Below are 16,560 nucleotides of genomic sequence, written 5' to 3' on the forward strand. Positions count from 1 at the left end.
TGCCTGCTTCCGTGTGTTTGACTCATGATGGCTGTATGAGCCGAGGACACAGGACCTGTGAGTACAAATGGATTCATCAGATGATCCAAAGCCAGACCTTTCCCGGAGAGTGTAACAGAGCACAGGATGCAAGCCAAGATGCTGATTCAATGTCAGTCACTGTGTTGATTGAACTGTACCCCAAATAGGCTGCTTCCCCAACCTTTGGAGAGGTGACTTGGCCTTGGCCACCGTGGCACTCAGAGACCTAGAGACTGGTGGAGTTGTGGAATGATGTCTGTTTAGAGTGAAATATGGCTGAGTTTTTTGGAGTGCCGCTGCTGGTCCCTCTTGGAATGATGCCTAATGGCCAAATGTGGGGAGGAGGGGGAAGGGAGTGGGGCAGCATCTTCCAGGTGAGCCTGGGCATGTGCAAGCCAAAGAGCTCCCCTAAATTTCATGTGAAGCGAGGTGGTTAAGGGATGCTGGGCTGCTATCAACTTAATAAATTAGTATCTCTAAATACTGCGACGGTAAGGAAAGACATGTGTACATTCAAGGATTTATGTCTCTGTCATTGTGAACTCATCACTGGTAAACACATGGTGTAGGGCAGGTGTATGTCTTGACATACAGCACATAATTCTTCTTATAACATAGAGCTTCAAACACTTCAGAATGCCCTACGGAGAAATCTATGCATGTTCACTTTATCACCTGACAGGATTAAAGTATTTAATTTCCATACTTTCTTCTACAGGGAAGCCCACATGTTGTAGTGCCGAATTTTTGCTCAATTCCGTACTGTTCATCCTCCTATTGAATGTGTGTGATGCTCACTTACTAGTGGGAATAGAGGATGGTCAGTTTAAGCCTCTTATTGCCAGAGCCCAAAGCAGCGCCACCCACTGCAAAAGTGAAGAGAATTCAAATTTGTAGTGAGTGACTGCTTCACTAGATACATTCTCTAGAAGCAATTTGAAATTTGAGCATTTTTTTTTTCCTGTATGCCCAGAACACCAGCTGTTTTAAAGGAAATGTATGGTCAAGTTTGCAACAATGCATTTCCCCAACATACCTGTTGGGTAGGACTCACTGGAGGGAGATGTTTCTTAAGATGGGGTGCACCTCTGTTGTGGCCTTACCCTAAATATACCTGGTTTCTCATTCAGCACTGAGGAGGCCATTTGGTGGCAGTGGTGGGAAATACTGTCTCAATGGAAATCACTAGAAATTTTATGTGGGTGTTGGTGGCTTAGCTTCCTCCATTCTTAACTTCCTTTCCTATGAAACGTCAGCTTTTTAAAATGTATTTAAAGAAAATTTTAATACTTTCCATTTAAAGATAATCTATAACTAAATGCATTCAGCTGACATAGAATAAACATTAAAAGAAAAATTATTTCTGGCTAGTTGAGCTGCATGTGACAAGGGAAATTACATTTTAGCAATTATCTTTTTTACTTTTTTTACTCAAGCATTTAAAAAAAGTTCTTGGTATCCATGAACTAATACTAAAGATGCTTTGTTGACTTTAAGTGATTTTCCTTTTAAAAGAAACTGTGTGGTACAATTCACACGTCATTCATGGCCAAGAGAGTTTGTGTTTCTGTTCCTCCTGGCTGTTTGGGTTCAACACTGAGCCTACTTTTAGATAAGGAAACATATTTATGTAAAATTTCAATGCTACTACAGCCAGTACAGGAAAAAACAAAGAATCATAGTGTTTCCCACAGTGCTATCAAGTTGATTTAAAAATAAATGACATTGTGTCTTTCGCCTATACCAAACGTAGAAAATTAGATATTTAATTAGATATTTGATGTGTGTTCACACACGTGTGTATGTGTGTGTGTTGTATATATGTATAGTCTCAATGAGCTAGGTTTATTAAGGTAAGGAATTAGAAAGAATTATAAATTTCCTGGAACAATTTATTTTATTTTTAGCTTTCCTTTACCCTAGCTGATAGAAAGGGTGACTGACTGGTAGGAATAGAGAGAAAGAAATTTATAGCTAAATAGAAGTTGCGTACACTGTAAAGCTATAAAAAAAATAGAAGTCATCACTGAAATTTTATATTGGAAGTGAACAGGTCAATGTGATTTAATTTGCAAATGGATTAATAGCAGGTTTAGAGGAAGATCTAGAAAGCAAAGGACTTCTGTATATAATTTCATACACATTTTCTATTCTCATTTGGTTCCTTTCAAGGCTAATAATGAGGAATTACTTTAGGAAATACAGACTCAATAGTTATTAAGAATTATTAAGATGTGGGCTAGAGGTGTAGTTCCGTGGTAGAATGCAGCTTAGCATGCTTGAGGCCCTGGGTTTGATCTCCAGCAACACACACACTCATAATTATTATGAAAATGTGATTTCAACAGAAATAAAACATTTGAACAGTTTTTAGGAATATTTGGAAGTTTTTCTGTCTTATTTTTACTGTGACAATTAACGAGTAATAGAATAGTGCCTTTAGAAACAGGCATGTTGATTGTAACTCCTGCCCCAGGGCCCTCCACATGTGATTGATCAGTAGTAGTTCAAGGATGTGTTCACGTCTTTTAAATATGATTTCTGTTCTGTAAAAATCACATACAGATTCACAAATCCACTGGTGTGCTGGATGCATCTCCATGTTTTGCTTCAGGGATTAGAAACATTTAACATGTTCCTAGGGATCCTCATCAAGAACTTCTGGAATGAGGGCAAATGGCCATGGTACTTCTCTGTCAGGTTGACTGGAGGAGTCTTCCAGCAGAATGGCATTTATGCATTGTGCATTTCCATGGGTCCCATCCTTCTTCTGCAGGTGAGAAAAGCAAGGAGCATCAGGATGAGGGCAGAGATCCTCCAAGGTCAAGTCACCCCCTGATGTCGGGGCTGCCACCAGAACTGACCTTGAGAAGGGAAGCCATTTCTCGTACTGCTCCAGAGCTGGTCCTGGAACCCCCGCCTGTTTTCACTAAAGCCTCCCACCCCTTGCTAGCTGAGTAGCTGTGAGATATCATAATGTTATTTACTGCGGGGAATCATGAGGATTGAATGAGATAATTGGTACAAAGCACTTCGCGTGGTGCCTGGCCAGCAGAGGCGCTTAAGGAACATCCGCTGTGATCTCTATCATTTGCATGTTGCTGCCAAGTTCACCTTTGCCTTGGGTTTTTCCTCTTGCTGGACCACACTGCTGTGCCCCTTTGTAATTAAATTCCTTGGGTTGGGTCCAAGATGAAAGCACCCCATCTTCTGTATAGCTCGCAGTTAAGATATATATTCTTATGTTCTAAGAGAAAGAACTTACATCTGTACATGATTGTATGATGATATAGCATTTTTTGGTCAGCTGGATAATCCAAAAAGTAGGCAGATTGAGGTCTCATTCTTTCCCAGGGAGGAAGAGACAGTAGGGAAGAGAGACGCAGAGGGTGTGGGGTCTGGCATGCAGGTCTAGCTATGGTAGAGCAATTGCCCTGCCTGTGTGGGGCCTGGGTTCCAGTCTCAGTATCTCAGACAAATAAATAAATAAACAAAAGAGGGGCTAGCAGAATATTAGGAAGGGGTGGAGAGAGTGGAGGGATCCTCATCAAGATTGACTTTGAATTTTATTGAGGTGTCACGACCTCCAGCAATTGGGTTGTCACGCAATTCTCCTGCATCCATTGGTAAAGCTAGCAGCCTGCATGTTCAGGGTCCCCTCAACTTGGTGACATCAAGCAGCTGTTGCCTTTGAGGAATTTGGACACTGCTAGATGACCAGAGGAAACTGTTCACTGTATGAAGAAGCAGGAGGGCCTTCCAGGGAGGGGACATTTGTACCAGGACCTACAGGAAGAGTTTTCCAGGTAAAGAAAGGAAGGGCATTTCAGGAAAAATGGATGAACCATTGTGTCCAGGAAGAGGTTAACTGATAGCAGGTGGAATGTGGCAGAGAACGACGCATGTTACTCTGGAACATTTGATGGAGCAATTCATTTTTTTTTTTCCAACCAGTCTATTTGTCAATCATTTTTGATGTGCCACTCTAAGCGCTGAGAAAATAAAATCAATAAAACAGAATCATACAGGGAGATTAAAAGTTAGACACGTACGTGCACAGAAGTTTGAAGAAAATATCTAAGAGAGAAAGTTATCATTTGGGGGAGGCAGAACGTGATGGGTCCCACCTTGGGCAAGAAGGTTAGGAAAAGCTTAGAACAGTTATTAAAAGAGTTTAGATTTCATCCACTAAGTACCAAGTACAGGGATTCTTCACAGAGGTGATGCATTGGAGCTAACTCCTCTTTTTAAAAAGCAGGAGAAATTGTAGACACACGAGAATAAGGAACTCCCATAGATTCGTCACCCAGATTCCCCACTCCTGAATTTTCTTGAGCAAATATGAGTGGGGTTTTAGGACAGGATTTCTGGGAATGACCAGACAAGGGAAAATCCTGAGTTCCTGTGGTGGCCGCTCATAGCTCAGGAGAGGGGCCCCTTGACCTGGAGCAGTAACTGTCAAAAGACACATTCTACAGCTGTTACAGACTCAGAATGTGTTCAATACACTTTCAAGCACAGGAAATACAAAATCAATGGGTCTTATTTATAGCGTAGGTTTCAACTCATATAATTTCAGTGATCGTTTTCCATTCTATTCTAACTTTCTTTCTGACGATTTTTACACACATCTGAAACTCTTTGCTTAGTTTAGGAGAAAAAAAAATATTTAAAATATTTGTGAAATTTCTAGCATAAAATAGACCTATCTATCTAAAGGAGACAAGATCAAACTGAAAGGATTAGTCGGCAGGATATATGCATTACACTTTAGTGGGGAGGGAGAGAAGGATCAGTACTTGTTGACTAGCCCAGAACATTCCTTCCTGTAGTTTGCTAACCGAAATGGAAGATGTTTGAGGTTTCAAGAGGTGTCTGAGGGCTGGGGATGTGGCTCAGGAGTAGAGCCCTTGCCTAGCATGTGCAAGGCCATGGGTTCAATTCCCAGACCTTAAAAAATAAATAAATAAATAAAAATAAATAAAAGAGAGAAAATCCAGCTCACAGGGAGCGGGTGTGTCGAGCCAACTGGGAGCCACCAGGGTGGTGTGTATCTGGTACTGCTGTGGATGGCCACCTGATCAGAGTGGGTAGTTGTCATGGAATCAGGGTCATTGATGGGATCCTGCTAAAGGCCCATAGCCAGGGACAGGGGAAGAAGTGACCTTCCCTTCTGCACTCACATTGTAAGGGAGAGAAGGACAGTCCAAGGAGGCAAACTTTGGGATGGTCTAGTAAGAGTACCAGGAGCTGAGAAGCTCCAGGAGCTATTTGTTGGATTCAAAGAAATGAACTGTAGAGATTTTCAGTACAAAGAAAAAAAAATCACCCAGACCACAAGAGAGAAGTACTGTGACGGTGGATTCCTCAGGGTCCTGCTGTTTCTAGGTCCAAGGCCAGAGGAAGGGTAGAACACGGTCACTGGTTTATTGGTGTGTCAAGGGTTGCTGTGTGCAGTGACCCTGATGCTCAGCGGGAGAGGTAAGGGTGACCCAAGAGGAACTCAGCGTCCAGTGAGGGATAGGGCTGTGACAGGTAAGCCCGGGATATTGTGTGCACAAAGGTGGAGGACCCATCTCCCTCCTGGGGGAGACGGCCACTGAGGTCCTGTGGGAGGGAGAGGGCCCCTGAGCCATTTGTGTCTGGTGAGTGGGACTGGGCTGATAGAGATGCCTGAGGGAAAGAAAGAGTCCCTTCCCAAGGGGACAGGGAGGGTCTACAGACCCGTCTGTCTCTGTCCTCTGCTGCTCTATTTCCAGTGCCTAGCACAGTGCATGGCTATGAGGCCCAGGTGTGATCCATGAATACAGATGTTGTTTTGTTAATCACAGACATAGGTAAGAGGTGCATATTCTTTAGTTAAAGTGACTACAAGGACACGGGTTGGTAGAGCATAGCAGCTAGAAAGTGACGAGAAGGGAGCCCGGGAGTGGGTAGAGGCCACACGTGGAGGGCTTGGGCTACCAAGCTGAGCAGCTGGGACTTGCTACATGACAGGGTGCAAGTCTCCCCGGGGGATTTTTTTGGGGAAGTTTTATTGAGATATAATGCACACACCATACAATCGTTCATTCAAAGCATATAATTCAGTGGCTTTTAGTATATTCATAGAATTGTGCATTTATCATCACAGTTAATTTTAGATCATTTTCATTATCCTGTCTCCCCAAAATCCTTTGTTCCCTTTGCCTGTTCATCTAATTGTCCTGTAACCCCCGCCCCCCATCCCTTCCAGGAAACCTATAGATGTCCCTATACCCAGCACTTCATCTAAATAGAACCGTGTGGTGTACGGTCCCTGGTGCTGGCTTTTCTCAGGTAGGGTGATGTTTTTCAGGGTTCCCCCATGTTGTGGCGTGTATCAGAATTTGATTTTTCTATAGCTGACTGGGTCTGTTGTGTTGATAGGTCATGTTTATTCACCCATTCGTCAGCTGATGGACACAGGGTGGCTTTTCCTCTGGACTACTAAAAACGTGGCGCCGTGAACATTGACATGCAAGCGTTAGCACAGAAGCACGTTTCCATTTCTTTGGGGATGGACCTAGGAGTAGAATGGCTGGATCACATGGTACCTTCATGCTTAGCCATCTGAGGATGGCCAGACTGTTTTCCAAAGTGACTGTTCCATTTTACTTTTATTCCTGCCAGTGATGAAGATTTGAAAGACCCATTTCTCTGTGTCCTTTCCAATACTTGTTACTGTTGGTGTTTTGGATTATAGCCACCTTGAGGACCTTTTAAGATAAAAAGTTAGCCAGGAGCCGTGGTGCACACTGTAACCCCAGTGGCTGAGGAGGCTGAGGAAGGAGGATGGCAAGTTCAAAGCCAGCCTCAGCAACTTAGCGAGGTGCTAAGCAATTCAGTGAGACCCTGTCTCAAAATAAAAAATAAAAAGGGCTGGGGATGTGGCTCAGTGGTTAAGCGCCCCTGAGTTCAATCCCCAATACAAAGAGAGAGAGAGAGAGAGAGAGAGAGAGAGAGAGAGAGAGAGAGAGAGACAGAACTTTAAAAAGGTTCTGAGCAGGTGGTCAAGAAAAGAGTGAATTTAGTCCACTTAAGAAAACCAGTAAGTTTAGGAAACCTAGATAGACCATTTGCTTAAGTATACTTACATGTTATAGTTCTCATCTTATTTCCTTGCATACATTCAGAACAACCCTTGAAAGTTGTAGTTATTACTGTAACCATATTAGAGAATCAAATTCAGACAGAGTGGCCACAGTGTCCCCAGGTCACCTGCTGATGCTGCTGTGACCAGGCTGTTCCTTTGGCTCCATAGGCCACCTTCTCAGCCAGGTTTGGCTGCCTCTGAGGGTCACTCTTCACAAGACCCCTAAGAAGGGATTAATTGTGTGGACCACTGAAATTTAACTGCTTAAAGTGATGAATTAAATGAAAAAATGTGACAGTGATACATTTGGGCAAATTTGGGCAAAACCAAACCCCAATGCAAAGTGTTAACTCATAAAAATGGAAAGAGAAAATGATCTGATGAAGAGGTGTCTGTAGAATTAGGAGGGACCCTGCTGCCCTCTACCTGCCCTTGAATCACTTCTGCCCTGAGATTGTTCCACCTGGAAAATGAGCTTTGCAGAGGTGCCTAGATCCATCTAGGTTAGGGGTGCATAGACTCTGGCCCAAGACACCTCCCTTGGGGTTGGGAGGGTGAGAATTTTTTTTTTGATAGATTCAAATGGTTTAAAAAAACATGAAAATAATATTGTGTGACACAAGGCACATGAAATCCAAACGTCAGTGTCCGTAAATCATTGTTGGATCACAGCTGTGCACAGTTGTCACAGAGGGTCTATGACAGCCTGTAGGCCACAATTGCAGAGTTGAGTGGTAGCAATGGGGACCGGCAAAGCCTCAAGTGGTTGCTCTGTGACCCTTTATGGAAAAAGTGTGATGATCCCTGGACACATCAAACTTCTTATAATGAGAAACTACCACTCCTGATCATTTTGGCACCGTATCTGAACTAGAATTGTGAAAGACCCCGTAGATTATCCGGTATCCAATAGCATGTAGCTGTGTCACTCAGGCAAATTGCAGCCCTTTTTTTTTTTTTTTTTGAGATGGAGTCTTGCAACATTGCCCCAGCTGCCGTGAACTCCTGGGTTTAAGTGATCTTCCTGCCTCAGCCCCGAGTATCTTTGACCACAGGAGTGCACCACGCCCTGCACAACCTTTAGTCTTTTTTTTTTTTTAATGAGGGAACTTTTTTTTATATAAAAAATATATTTTATTCATCTATTTTTTTTATGTGGTGCTGAGGATTGAACCCAGGGCCTCCCACGTGCTAGGCATGTGCTCTACCCCAGCCCAACCTTTGGTCTTTTAAAGGGACTTTTAGATGTCTGCCTGTACTTGGAGGGACAGGTTTAAAATGAAAACCAACCTAAAAAGACAGAACCCAGCCCGGTGCGGTGGCGCGCACCTGTAACCCCAGAGGCTTGGGAGGCTGAGGCAGGAGGCTCACAAGTTCAAAGCCAACCTCAGCAACAGTGAAGCACTAAGCAACTCAGTGAGACCCTGTCTCTAAATAAAATACAAAATAGGGCTGGGGATGTGGCCTGAGTTCAATCCCCGGTACCTCCCCCCACACACACACTAAAATGAACTGAGTTCATGTGCTCCTTGTCTTTAGCAACCCCACCTCCACCTGACCTTTATGTGGGCGTCGGGCTGGCATGCTTCACAAAGGGGAGGGACTTTCTGCACCCCACCTAAGAGCCAACCATCATGACTCTGTTGTTTCGCTGTGAACTTTAGAACAATCGCCTCTGCTATTTTGGCACATGGAGATGTGCCACACAGTAATTATTTCGCAACCCACAAAAGTAATTATAAAATCAAATAATTATCTTCTAAACAAGCTGTAACCCCGGCAGTGGCTCTTGGGGGAGAACAAGACGGTTCCCATTCTCTAAGTCGCGTCTTGAGGGCTGTGCTGTTCTGCCTCTTTTGTCACCTCAGTTCTGATGTTATTTCAAGGACAGTAGCAATCTCTAATGAAGCCTCGGCTCCTTTTCACGCCACCTTCTCGACACAGTAGTTCCGCTCCAAGTTCATGAGCAGAAAGAGCAAGCAGAAAGGGGGAGAGCAAAACCAAGTGGAATTCTGATGGGAGTGGGAAATAAAAGAGAGAATGGGAACACGGCTTCCGAGAAGCCATGCCCGGCTGGCCGAGATCACCGAGAGGCGCGCAGTGGGGAGGCCTCTGGATCCTGAAGGTGTTCTCAGCAAGGGCTGGCACCGGGATCTCCTGGCACACACAGTTTGAGGAGTGAAATCTGCTGCACATTTAGCAACCATCCTTCTCGGACAGGCTGGGCACAGAGCAGAATTAGGTTCTTTCCTGAGAGACATAAAATCTGTTGCTGGGCATGCACTTGTCTGATATTGGATGACGTGTTTGTTAATATGTTTGGAAACTGCTGTTGTTCCGATCAGCCCATAAGAAAGGACATAGGTGGAAGCAGACCTTGGTGACAGGCATGGTCAGGGCTCTGATGCGCCGTCAGGAGACGCACTGTGCAAATTTCAGCCTCCGTAAAGTCAAACAAGCCAGGAGGCAGGGGCACCTCTCTTCCCGGGTAAACACACCTTGCTGCCTGCCCAGAGCCCTAACATATTCCATCCAGAACAAATGTGACGCCACAGTCTACTACTAGCCATGATGCAAATTGTTCACACGCTGTTAAGCAGCCTGTGGCCAGAGCACCAGGATCCAAAGTAGAACTGAATAAAAGAAAAAGTCCTTTGGCAAGGGGAGGAGACAGGATGGGCTGAGGGTCCCTCCATCCTCATCCGGGGTCTTTGAGGTTGAATCTCTGCACATAGAAATAACTTGGAATGCTTGGCAAATACGGGATTTGTTGGGCTGCAGGCCTAGGCTAATTATTTAGACTTTTCTAGAAGGCAGAAAGGGGGACATACGTGAAGAAGAGGATCTGTATTCAAGAGAGTAAAGACAAGAAACATATAACAAACAGTCATTTCTTAAAAGAAAAAAAAAAGAGACTTAGGAGCCCTTTAGAAGAACCCCTATATAAATGGGATGAGAGGAAAGTCTCTGGCTGGGGCCGGGTTGGCAGGGTCTGCTCTGACACACGCCGTGGATGTCTGGAGTTTTGAGACACCACAGTCCCCGGCAGCCCTCTGCTCACCCTGACGAATGACATGGGATGCACTGCAGAGTGATCCCTCCACCTCTAGAAAGTGAACATGACCCTATGACAGGGGATTTGTACCCTCAATTTTAATTCAGTGAAGATGACAAAATATCTAAGAGAGCCTCTTTCGGCACAAATAATGAACCACCAAATATATTCTGAGGGGTGTGTGAGTCTAGTGCATCCTTGGTAGAGCTGGTTTGGGGAAAGTGTTCCAATTAGCTGGAGAACCACATTACATCCTACGTAAATGAGGAGAAAGACGGCATTTTTAGACTCAGACTGTTTCCAGAGGAATGTTTCTTCTCGTGCCAACTTCACCAACCACCTCTCTTGAAAAGACAACTGCTTAACATGAAGTTGGATCAGTGACTGCGCTGTCCTCCTAACAACGTGGAAGGTTCTGGAATTCACCCCCCCCACACACACACACACCGGATTTATAAACAAGTACAAAGAACCACCAGCAGTGGCCTTGAGCACGTAAGCCATGTGGGGGACGGAAGGGTCAGCGGGCGTTGCTAGCCCCGACTACGTAATTAGCCATGAATGAAATGGGACGAATTTAACTTGGAAAATGTCATAGCGTAAGTCACAGCAAGATTTAGCTGGGAAGATTTCCACCACGGTTTGAGAAAGCAAACATGGCTTATTTTTATTGCATAATCCTCAGAGTGCAATTCCCGGCAGTGTTTACCAGAGAGAAGGAATTAGCAGCCTCAGGGGGAGGGTTGGGGAAGAAAGCACCCCTGGCTCTGGAGCTCCTGGAGTTGGGTGCAGCAGCCTCGGTGCCAACTGGCCACAGACAACCCAGGCTGCCCCACCTCGGATTTCCTTCTTGCAAAAGGGGGCACGGGATGGGAGGATCAGGCTCCTTTCCAAAGGGTCTTGAAAGGATGCAGGAAGCAGTTGTTGGAGATCTTTCAAAAATAGACCACGGGGGCTTTGTGCTTTTATTTCCAAGGCGCTGGCTGGAAGGTTCCAGAAGGAGGAGGGCGATGCGTTTCTCTGCTCTTCTGGTTTTCTGCTCTTGTGGGGATGGGTGGAGCCAGGATGGCACCGAGCAGGCTGTGTGACTCACAGGACCAGGAGGACAGGAGTCGGGTTATCTCAAGGTGAAAGTGCACAGGGGTCCCCTGGGCTGGGGGAGCAGATGGCGGCACCATGGCTGCTGCCCTGCTTCCGGCTGTGCGTGTCCTCACCCGTGCCTGGCTGGGCCCTTCTCAGCCCGTGTGGGTCACAGAGCTGTGGCCCACTCAAAATGCAATCTCCGGGAGGCCACTCTGCACCCTGGAGTGATGGCTGTTTCCCTGCCAAAGGTGAAGACTTGCACTGAAATGGGGGCAGCTGGGCTGAGGTCTTCTAGGATGTCCAGATCCTTTTCAGGAAACCACGGTCCTCTGTAGAGATCACAGAGCATCCAACAGGAACAACTGGGCCCTGGACTTAGGGTTTAAAATATATTGGAGAGGAATGGGGACTAGTTGGGAAGTAGGTAGGAAAATTGACATAGTAGGCACCTTCTGCTTAGGTCTTGTACAAATGTTCTCTTACTTTTCTCCCTTGGGAACACTCAGGGTCACTCTTTGTTGGGATGTTTGTTTTGGTTTCTCCCTGCAAAACTTGAAATTAGCCTTCTTGTTTGTAGGAAAATAATAATTTGATGACGAACCTCTAAATATGTCTAGGTCAGTACCGCTCTATTCAGTCTAAGGTACTAAGGCAGAAAAGACAGATTCTCCCATTTTTTAAATGCCAAATGGAAATACGGTCTGGTCAAATTCTAGTCCTGTTGCAGTGGAGGCCAACAGAGGCGTTCCTCTTCGTGCCAGAGACTTCTGAGTTAAGGGAGGCCGTGCTGGGCTTCTTAGCCATACACAGGGCCCCACAGCGGCTCTGGTTAGTGGGAAACCTCGTTCTAAAGATCAGTGTGAAGGTTTGTGTCAATTTTTGTATTCCCCATAATGCTTAATCCGTGGGATAGAAATGGATTCCATGAAGTTTTCAAGGTCAGACTGGTGTGGAAAACTCAGCTCACCAGACTCAAGCATATTGTTTTAATCTCAGAGATGCTGTTGTGCTTTGTAAATCTCCAAAAGAAGGGTGTATATTCTTTCTGTTGTTGTTGAACTTGGGATTGAACCCAGGGCCATTTAACCATGGAACCATAGCCCCAGCCCGTGTTGTATTTTGAGACAGGGTCTTGCTAAGCTGCTCAGGGTCTTGCTAAGTTGCTGATGTGGGCTTTGAATTCGAGATCTTCTTGCCTCAGCCTCCCGAGCTCTGGGTTTACAGGCATCTGTTGCTTCTTTACCCAAACTTATTTTATCATATAATTCCCCTTGCTATGGAACTCCTGGGCTCAAGTGACCCTCCTGCCTCAGCCCCCTCGAGTACCTGGGACTCTAGGGCTGCACGTTCATGTGCCACATCAGATCCCTCCTGTAGAAAGTTTAATCCTGTAGATTGAACCTGATCCCACTTGTGAGCCATTATAGAAACACAGAACAATAGAGTCCTTCATGAATTTTTCTTTCCTTGGAAATGCGATTCGCCTGAACTATAACTAGTAATTGAGAAGAAACGTTCCCGATGAAGCTGAGCATATTTATCCAATGATTTTTTTTGTTTGTTAACAGAGTTATTTAATGCCAATTAAAACATCTTCTTGATGGTGTTTGTTTCACTTGGTTGGGGAATCAGGCCCTTCCCTCCGCCATAGTCGGGCACTGGGGTGGATCTAGGTGGCAGGGTCAGGGCTTCCTGTGAACTCAGGACAGGGAAGGGTTTGGGGCAGGACTGCAGATGACGGTTCCTTGCTCTGTGGGGGCCCCCTGGGCATCATGGGGCATCTCTAGCCTCTGCTCACTGGGTGCTGTTGCCCACCTCCCATCAGTGACATCCAGAGTGTCTGCAGGTGTAGCCCGATGTCCCCTGGAAGATGAGGCTGCCCCAGAGTGATAACACTGATGAGGGCTCCTGAGGGTAGTGCCGAGCATGAGTGAGTTCACCCAACAGGAGACAGTGGGGGAGTGACAGCTGGGGGGACCCGGGGAAGGGGCAGTGTGCACCAGTGGTCAGGACAGAACGAACCCTAAGTAGGGATAATGTGAGCTCAGGCAGAGGCCAGAGGAGGAGGAAGCGTCCGGGATGATGACAACAAGCCAGCTTCTGTTCCCGTTCTGCTGCTAAGCGCTGGGCCAGTTCTGGGAATTTCCCGTTTCACCTTCCAGGGTTGGTTCTGTGGATCTCCATGTGGCACAAAAGGAAACTGAGCCTGCAGGCACTGAACATCTGCCCGAGGATCCCCAGGATAGTGCTGAGGTTAGGACTGGAAACCGGGTCTTTTGGGACGAGACTATATTCAGATGACACCAGGGCAGGGCAGGGCCTTGTTATGGGCTATGGGCGGAGGCCCCTGGGCATCGGGGATGCGCTGTGTAAAGTAAGGGCAGACTCTTCAGCGGGAGTGCCAGGGTGAGAGGGCGTGGTGGGTCACTGCCTCTGCCCTGAGAGGGACAGGGAGCGGGTGGGGGTGTGTTGGGTGGTGTGGCCTGAGCAAGCTTCAGCACTGCAGAGCAGAGGGTCCCTTGGGCTTGGCCAGGGGCAGTCACGGCAGGATCAGACAGGAAGAGGGGGTGCAGGGTTGTCTGCTCACAGTGGGGAAAGGTGGACAAAGCCTGGGGGAATGGTGACGGAAAGGGCCCAGAGGGGACAGAGAGGCCTCTTTGAGCTGTAGTTCATTCCCAAACTCACTTTATGTGTGTGTGAGTGTGTATGTGTGTGTGTGTGAGTGTGTGTGTGTGTGTTGCTGGTGTTGGAACTCAGGGCCTAGTGAAGCCAGCACTCTACTGCTCAGCTATACCCCCAGTTCCCCAAGGCTCACTTTCTTATTTCCTTAATAGCAAACACTCATGTTATACTTCTCCTGAGCCAGCTGATGCCCTCTGCCATGTTGGTAAAGGAATTCCTCTTACTCATAATGACCTGTGGATATCATCCCATTTTGCAGAAGAGGAGACCGAGGGTCAGAGAGGTTCAGTATTGCCCTGGATCTTGCTCCAGAGCCAAGTCCTTCGTAGCCTGCTCTTCAGCCTACTGAGCACCTTCTAATCCAGCCTCCGCAGAGCAGCCTGCACTGAGGCGAGGGGAGCACTGTCGGCAGCTTTCTCTCCTGAGGTTGCTGGTGACCTTGGACATGTCTTGCTTCTCTTATCTATGAATTGAAGAGGCTGAGCTTGTAAATTCATTTTAGCTTCTCCATTCTGTTCTGTGAATAATGAATTCTCCTCTTTGAATAAGTCAGACACAATTCAGTTACTTATTTTAGTATAATGGAGACTTTTTTCCTTGAAAGAGAGGTGGGTTTTCAGATGTCTTCCTCTTAGGGGCATCGGCTGGCTTGGGAAAAGACAGTCCTCTGAGGTCTGCAGGACCCTGAGCAGAGCTCAGAGGAAGCTGCTCTGCTGTGTGTGGGGCTCGGTTTACTCTGCTCATCTGTGCACTCATTGAGGGTGAGACTATGTTATCCGTTTTTGTGTTTCCGGTGCTTAATATTTACCTGTGGAAAATCAGTGATTGTTTTATTTGTGTGTTTCTTTCTGGGTCTTGCTGATTTCTGGCTGTGAGGAAATCAGATTTAATAAGCTTCACTGTACAACACTGCTATCCTTCACATAGACTCTTTCCAGAAAGAAAAGCAGTGGTCACCAGAGGCCCAGAGAGCAGGGGGTGGAGGCCAAGGCTGACCAAGGGTTAGGTAGGAACGGAGCTCTGACAAGTCCAAGGGAGACTAGGCAGCCGCACTGTGTATTTCAAAGAGCGAGAGGAGGTTGATTGTTTTCACTAGGAGGAGCTGGTACATGTTGGAGGGGTAGATGTTCAATCTGACTTAAACATTGTATGGTGTGCACGTGCAGAACACCACTCACACCCATTGATATGTAAAACGTCGAGTCTATATATCAGTTAAATTCAATTTAAAATTTGAAAAGAGAAAAGGTATTATTAACCCTCAAGATGACTACAAGAAAATAGGGGCAGGGGGCTCATATGCATGGAAATGCAGCTACTTAGCTAGGTGCCTTTTGAAGTTGACATGACTGACTGCTGAGGGGCTCAGACAGAGGTGGCAAGCCTTGTCTGTAAAGGGCTGGATAGCAGCCGCTCTAGGTTCTCACCATGGCCTCTGGCTGAGCTCGGCTGTTACCTCGCAAATGCAAAACAGAGAGGAATGAGCACGGCTGTGTTCTAATAAAACTTTATTTACAAAGCAAGGCAGTGGACCAGATTGGAAATGAGGGTGAGCGTTTGTCCAGCCCTAGTGTGCTCTCAGGTGTGCCAGAGCCGGCCACAGACGCAGCTCTTCTGCTTGCTTTCTGGGTGACCTTCCATCAGATGAAGCTTCCGTTTGGGCATCTGTAAAGTGTGGGGGGAGTCTAGCAGCATCTAGAGGGTTGGTGGTGGGATTAAATAAGACTATTATATAAAGCATGTGGCTCTGGCCTATGCACATAGTAAGTGCTCAATAATTAGTGGCTGCTGTTATTTTAAATGTCATATCCCCATAGTCTTTTTCCTTCCCCCTTTTCATGTATTAAGTGAATCCACGTTGAATTCCTTGCTGCAGGTGCTACAGCGAGCTGCACCTCTTTTCCTGTGTCTTGTGTTTGTTGGGTTCTAAGGAAAGCGCTGTAGTGCCTCCTAGATGGGATTGTCGAGTATGAAACTCCTGTGCAGAGATGCGGGCAGCGCCCGGGGCACAGCACTGGGAGCGCTGTGCTCATAGAGCTAACAGGAGGAGGGAAGAAGAAGTTGGAAAAGACGTTTCTAAAATGAAAAGTGGAAAAAAAGAAAAAGATCTAATTACTCAGAAACCTCGTGGAATTTTAGTTAAATCGGAATTCTGATGGGGCAGATTTGAGCATTAAGTGTGCAGAAAGAGCTTTGTGGTTTTACGTGTGGAATCCATTAATTGCTCGGCTGTGTGCATTAGGGACCCCCTGAAGTGGCTTCGCTGCTCATAAACAGGCAAGGTTGCAACCAGACCAGGTGTTTGCTCTCCAGAAGCATCTGCTGTGTCAGAGCCGGACCAAGGTAGAACCTGCGCGCAGAATCGCTGTTGGTGGCCAAGAACAGCCTCTGCTCTGCACGCTGGGAGTGCACCCTGCAGACCCCAGGGCCCTACCGAGGCTCACTTGGAGCCTACAGGAGAGGTGGAAGCAGGACCACTCCGCTAGGTCCAGCCTCTTTCTGTTACTGTGTTCCAAGGCAGAGATCAGGCTGTCTCTACTTCCCCACTAAAGGAATTTAAATTTATTTATTTTGGGTACCAGGGATTGAACTCAGGGGCACTGGA

At 46.3% G+C, this 16,560-nt stretch overlaps 1 protein-coding gene across 11 annotated transcripts in view; it reads left to right on the forward strand.

Moving 5' to 3' along the window:
* Phactr1 (phosphatase and actin regulator 1) overlaps positions 1–16,560 on the forward strand; it is a 497,389-nt gene that overhangs the window by 265,225 nt on the left and 215,604 nt on the right. The window lies entirely within an intron of this gene.

Source organism: Marmota monax, unplaced genomic scaffold (genome assembly GCF_021218885.2).
Source record: "Marmota monax isolate L192 unplaced genomic scaffold, Marmota_monax_Labrador192_F-V1.1 WCK01_AAM20220418_F8-fsc00029, whole genome shotgun sequence".
Lineage (NCBI taxonomy): Eukaryota > Metazoa > Chordata > Mammalia > Rodentia > Sciuridae > Marmota > Marmota monax.